Genomic DNA, 6,966 nt, shown 5'->3' on the forward strand with positions numbered 1-6,966 from the left:
TCTGAGGTGGCTGGCACGAGCGGGTCCTCACCTCCACGCCGAAGTGCGAGAAGGGCTCGCCAAAGCATGTCCCACGTCGGTGTTTGTAGCTGACGGTCTGGTTCTCCGAAATGCTGACGTTCTCGCAGCCTCGCTTGAAGTCTGGAACGAAGGGTCGGGATCAAAACGAATCCAGGGAAATCCACCGACTTTTCTCCTCGAACTGAATGACTTGGGCCAAACTCATTTCATTGTATCCAGTCATGCTTTGCTTGGGTGTACTGCCGGGAACAGACACTCACAGAAACTAAAGTCATGCTTGCGGGCCCCTATGTATGTTCCATGGGCTTCGTGCGCCCAGGGGCTAGTGAAAAAGGCGTCCTCGGGGGGTTCTCGTTGATCGGGGAAAAGCGTAGGTTAATTTTTAAATTTAGGGGAAAAACTGGAAATAGATGAATAAACGATAAAGAAAAATCACACCCACACAGCACGCGCGCGCACCACACACCACACACACAACACACACCAACCCAAACACACGTGCGTACGGCACCCCTATCTGCCTCCCCTATGACGCCCCCCCCCCCTTCACAAGCCTCTGACCGGGAAATCCTTCGCGGAAAATCCCCGGAGCCTTTTGGCGGGGACATGCCCCATTTGGTTTTTCCCTTTGTAAAATCCGCCAGGCTCTTCGATACAAGCCCGCGCTCAGGGTTTGGCCGGGGGAAACCCCGGGTATCTTGCTAAACATCCCTCTGCATTTGGCCTCGTTGGCGTAGGTGCCGTGTACACGTGCCTCTGGTGTTCTGAACCAAGGCCGGAATGATTGCGAAACGGGTATCCTGAGAGAAAGAAAGAAGTCTGGGCCGTCAAATGTTACATTCGCTTTAAGCTAAAACTCATTTTTATTGGATGGGAATGAAAAGGGAATGTCCGGGGGAAAGATGTCCCGTGAGCGCTTCGAGGTGAGTCCTCGTCCCCATTACTTTTTTGGGAAAAATATAACAGAAACGTCTATTCACCCTCTCCTGTTCCAAATAGCGTCTGCGCTCTCTACTGTGGCTTCCTCATTGCGATTTCCCAGTTATTGGAAAAACCCTTAATAATTATATTAAAAAACCTGCGAATTCTTCCCCATTTTAACGTATTACGAAATGGAAGTGGGATCTTATATTATTTTCGAGATGAAAGCTAAACCAAAACACTAATTTTCGAGGCACAAAAAAAAAAGCGATGGCTTTTGGGCGTGTTGTGTGGCTGGAACTTGGAACTGAAAACATTCCCCTTCTTACCTATGATCATATTTTTCCTTGGGCCCCCCGTGGTGCCTCGTCGGCAGTGCGGTGCATTGTTGGCGCTCACTCAAGGTCCGCGGGTCTTCCAGTCACTGTCATCGGCGAGGGTTACCTTGTCCTTTAGGAGACCTGTGCTGTTGGGGAAAGGCGGTCACTTTGGCTCTCCCCAAAGGGAAAGGGGGACACCAAATGAACACAAGTTCCCGCTGCACGTTGCCCGGGGGCGCGTCCTGGGATCATTCCAAAGGAAACCCACCGGTCGCAGGGGCGTTGGGCTTCCACTCAAAGGGTTCCGGCCGAGCTTTCATCCTTCAGGATCTCCCGAGGACCCCGGACACCGCCTGGCCCTCGCCCACCGTGTATTTGAAACACGATCATGCTCTGGTTTCCGAGGGACGGACGCCGTATGATATATAGCGATGGTCGTCCGTTAAGCTCGGTGGTTCGACCTCCAAGCAGGTAGCAGCACCTGTCGAAGGAAGGCAGTGAGTTCCCGCCCCGTGTGTTGTGTTTGTGTGTGTGTGTGTGTTGTGTGTGTGTGTGTGTGTTGTGTGTGTGTGGTGTGTGTGTGTGTGTGTGTGTGTGTGTGTGTGTGTGTGTGTGTGCGCGCGTGGGGGCGTGCGTGTGAGCGCGCGTATGTGATCAGAATCACCTAGCATACTAATACTAATAACAATAATAAAATAATAATACTAATAATAATATTCTGCGAGGGGAAGTAAAAAAATGGTCGAGCATCAATTCCTTGCCTCATGACCGCTGCTGGCCCAGAGCAGCCGAGAGTCACGCGCCGCCTATCCAAGGGCGAATATTTATATATATATATTATATATATATATATATATATATATATAATATATAATATATATATATATATATTTTATGTATTATTATATTTGATGTATGTATATATACACATACATACGTAATACTACATAATACATATATATATATTACATTATATATATATATATATAATTATTTTATATATATATATATATATATATATATATATTATATAAATATTCGTCCCTTGATAGGCGGCCGTGACTCTCGGGTGCTCTGGGCCCCAGCGGGCGAGGCAAAAGGAATTGATGCTCGCCCTGTTTTTTTCTTCCCCTCGCAGAATATTATTTTTAGTATTATTATTATTATTATTGTTATTAGTATTAGTATGCTAGGTGTTTTCTGATCACTACGCGCGCTCACACGCACGCACCCACGCGCGCACACACACACACACACACACACACACAACACACAACACACAACACACACACACACACACACACACACACACACGGGGCGGGAACTCACTGCCTTCCTTCGACAGGTGCTGCTACCTGCTTGGAGGTCGAACCACCGAGCTTAACGGACGACCATCGCTATATATCATACGGCGTCCGTCCCTGGGAAAACCAGAGCATGATCGTGTGCAACTACAACGCTGGGCGAGGGCCAGGCGGTGTCCGGGGTCCTCTGGGAGATCCTGAAGGATGAAAGCTGGGCCGGGAAACCCTTTCGAGTGGAACCCCAACCCCCCTGCGACCGTAGGGGGGGGTCCTTTGGAATGCATGCCAGGACGCGCGCCCTGGCAACGTGCAGCAGAACTTGTGTTCATATTTGAGTGTCCTCCTTTGCCTTGGGACGAGTCCAAATTGACCCTCTCTCTCCGAACAGCCACAGTTCCCTGAGGACAAGGTGAACCTCGAACGCGATGACAGTGATCTGGAACTGACCACGCTGACCTATGAGCTGAGCGCCAACTACAGCTGCACCGTCACTGCCGACGATGGCACCACGGCGAGTGCCAAGGACGAAATACTGATCATAGTTTAAAAATGGGAATGATTTCAGTTGCCAATTTTCACACCACACACACACACGCCCCAGAAGCCATCGCTGCTTCCTTTTTGTGCCTCTGAAAATTAGCTGTTTTGGTTTCAGCATTCTCTCGAAAATAATATAAGATGCACTTCCACTTTCGCTAATACTGTTAAAATAGGAAAAATTCTGCAGTGTTTTTAATATAATTATTTAAAGGGTTTTGCCAATAACTGGAAGTCTGCAATGAGAGCAAGCCACAGTAGAGAGCGCAGACGCTTATTCTGGTAACAGGAGAGGATGAATAGACGTTTCTGTTCATATTTTCCCAAATGTAATTGTGACGAGGACTCACCATCGAAGCGCTCACGGCACATCTTGCACCGAGAAGCATTCCTTCTCATTCCAGCATTCCAACTAAAATGATTTGAGCTTAACGCGAATGTAACATTTTGACGGCCGAGACTTCTCTCTCTTTCTCTCAGGATACCAGTTTCCGCACTCATTCTCCCGGCCTTTGGTTTCAGATACCACCAGCAGGCACGTGTACCACGGCACCTACGCCAACGAGGCCAAGTGCAGAGTGGATTTGATGTCAAGTACTACCCGGTGTTCCGCGGCCAACCGTGAGCGCGGGCTTGTACTCGAAGAGCCTTGCGGATTCTACAAGGAAATCACCAACTGGGCTCGCATCGTCCACGCCAACGGCTCCGTGGGATTTTCCTGCGATTATGGATTCCAGGTCAGAGGCTCTGTGAAGTGGGGGAGGCGTCATAGGGGAGGCAGATAGGTGCTGCTCGTACGCACGTGTGTGTGTGTGTGTGTGTGTGTGTGTGTGTGTGTGTGTGTGTGTGCGCGCGCGGTGCGGTGTGTGTGTGTGATTTTTTCTTTATCTGTTTATTCATCTATTGCCATGATTTCTGCCACTAACATTCAAACATTAACCTATCGCTTTTCCTCCAGATCAACGAGAACACCCCAGAGGACGCTTCTTCACTAGCTCCCTGGGCGTCACGAAGTCCGATGGAACATACATAGGCCTGTCAAGCATGACTTCTAGTTTCTGTGAGTGTCCTGTTGCCGGCAGTACACCCCAAGCAAAGCATGACTGGATACAATGAAATGAGTTTGGCCCAAGTCATTCAGTTACGAGGAGTAAGTCGGTGGACTTCCTGGATTCGTTTTGATCCCTGACCCTTCGTTCCAGACTTCAAGCGAGGCTGCGAGAACGTCAGCATTTCGGAGAACCAGACCGTCAGCTACAACACCGACGTGTGGACATGCTTTGGCGAGCCCTTCTCGCACTTCGGCGTGGAGGTGAGGACCCGCTCGTGCCAGCCACCTCAGACAGCAGCTGACTCCTGATCACGTTCGAAGACCATTCGCTCACCGCGCCTCATTCTTGCAGGCGAGGTGGAGTGCGCGAGGCTTCGTCAGCAGCGGGAACGTGACTTCCGTGACGCTGTGTGCGACTCGGTCAACGCCACGACTCATCGCTGGATTCCCGGGGGACGAGGCCTTCTCCCGGAGGACCTTGTCTGCGGTGAGTCCTTTGGCGTCGAGGCTTTGGCTGCCATATCTCTACTTGCTCCTGCTGTTGTCTCCTGTCGGGGTCCTTTCTGATGCCCCTGCAGGGACCCTGAAAAACCCTTTGGAATATCCTTTTCTAGTTTCCCTACACCCCGGGAACCGACGCCAGCCGAGGGGGCAGCCATGAGAGTCCCCAGCTGCTACCCCTGCTGACGGCGACGCTGTTGCTCTGCTTCCACAGCCGCTGACTTGTGGCAGCCGTGGGCGGAGGTGACAGTGTCAGTCATTCCATCGGCCAAGACGACGCGTTGAGCCTCAAAACGCGCCCGAAGATTTTGAGGATTCTTGTGATGATTAACTTGCGTTGGATGTTAGGTTCATTTCAGGGCCTTGATTAAAGGTATTTTAAGGGGGTTTGGGGTTACATTATTTTTCAGTGAGGTGCTATGACATTTTTCATTTCACACCACAACATACACGGTTTTGTGTGTGTGTGTGTGCATATATATATATATATATAATATATATATATATATATATATATACATATATACATATATGCATATATTATATTATATATTTTATATATATCTATATAATGTATATATATATATATATATATATATATATATATATATATATATATATATATATATATATATATATACACACACACACACACATATGCTATAAATCATGATACAATTTGACTAGAATTATATATCATCTTGATATCAATCGTTATCATGTCACTGATCAAAGTTTTAAAACCTTTTAAAGTAATTCATATGTTCGTAAATCTTTCAATTCATTTCATTTATAGGAATGTTATATATGGCATAAAAAAAATGTGATATTTACTTAGATTTATTTTTATAAAAAAAAATTTTACAAAAGATATGTAAACTGTTTTATATAAGTGGACAGAATTAATAATACTGATGCAAGTATACTTCGATATAAAATGAAATAATATTCCATTAAGACTTTTTCTTGTTCAGTTTCCTCAAAACTAACCTCAACGATTTTATCTAACAGAAGAGGTATCGTCCATTATACACTATTCACTTTTTTTTTTTAGCAATTGTAGTAATGTTACTTACACCAAATTTTCAATCAATCACAGTAGATTCACATAAGTTTTACTCATCAAATAAAACCGTAGAGGTGAAATCAGAATCCTGCTATCACCCTCATTAAACGCAGGGCTAGCATAACGGCGCCTGACGCGTCGCTAGCATCGGAGGTCCGTGTCTGGAGAAGCGATTCCGTCTGGATTCTTCTCCTGATGAGTCCTGTAACTGGGGTTGGCCTGCTTCCCCCCTCCCTACTTTTCCGTCTGAAGCAGCCGTGTCAGCTGCCTCTCCTCGCCGCGCCCGTGCTAGTTTAAAATCCCCACAGTCTCCGGGATATTAGCTTTTCTTCAAGGGTTCTCGATCACAAAACCTTGGAATTTAGCTTCTGTGCCCCTTGGTGGTTATCTGAAGACTTCCCTACTCGGCGGACTCTCTCGAACTCCGAGTCACGCTGTGGGTGCTCGCGAAGGGTCTTGATAATCTGTTCGCAGACTGCTGCCAGTTTCCCCTTTTGTTCAGGAATTCTATCGTATCGAAGGTCGTTTCGACGCCCCTATAACACTGCCCTGCTGTGCTCGAAATCGTCAGTCTCCTTCTTGCAGCCACAGATCTCATCATGGCCAAAGTCGAGACTGCGAATAACTTCACCTAAGGGAAGTTAATTTCAGGAACTCAAGCCTAAGTCATATGTACTGAGGTATCTTTGAAAATGGAATAATGCAATAGGCAGCGATGTACATAAATAACAACGCTCCCTGACCAGGACTCGAAGGTATGACCCGGAATGACCAGCACTAAACCAGCCACAGAAAGGAGTGTGCAGCGAGGATCCTAGTAACTCCAGACACTAGAATAATGATAAGGAGGGTTTACACACATCCCCTGTGGACGCTCCCTGGAACTGAATCAGAAACTCATATCCTAATGCGGGTGTTCAGCCTCTTGACAAAGGGTTTGGGGAAAGATCAGCTATGCATTTATTTATTAATACCTAGCCATCGATCTATCTACCTATCTGTATATATCATATAGATGTGTGTCTATGTATATGTATATATATATTTATATATATATATATATAATTATATATATATATATATAATATATATATTATATATATATGTCTATATATTCTATATATATATATATATATATATATATATATCTATATATATATATATATATATATATATATATATATAAATGTTATCATGGTAAGTTATTCTACCAACGGCCTCTGTGCAGGGCAACACAAAAAGAAA

General features: G+C 45.9%; 1 pseudogene; it reads left to right on the forward strand.

Moving 5' to 3' along the window:
• The first annotated feature begins 1,680 nt into the window (after positions 1 to 1,680).
• On the forward strand, positions 1,681 to 4,876 carry LOC119569424 (annotated as a pseudogene).
• The last annotated feature ends 2,090 nt before the right edge of the window (positions 4,877 to 6,966 follow it).

The sequence above is a fragment of the Penaeus monodon genome, unplaced genomic scaffold, assembly GCF_015228065.2.
Source record: "Penaeus monodon isolate SGIC_2016 unplaced genomic scaffold, NSTDA_Pmon_1 PmonScaffold_15041, whole genome shotgun sequence".
NCBI classification, from domain to species: Eukaryota; Metazoa; Arthropoda; class Malacostraca; order Decapoda; family Penaeidae; genus Penaeus; species Penaeus monodon.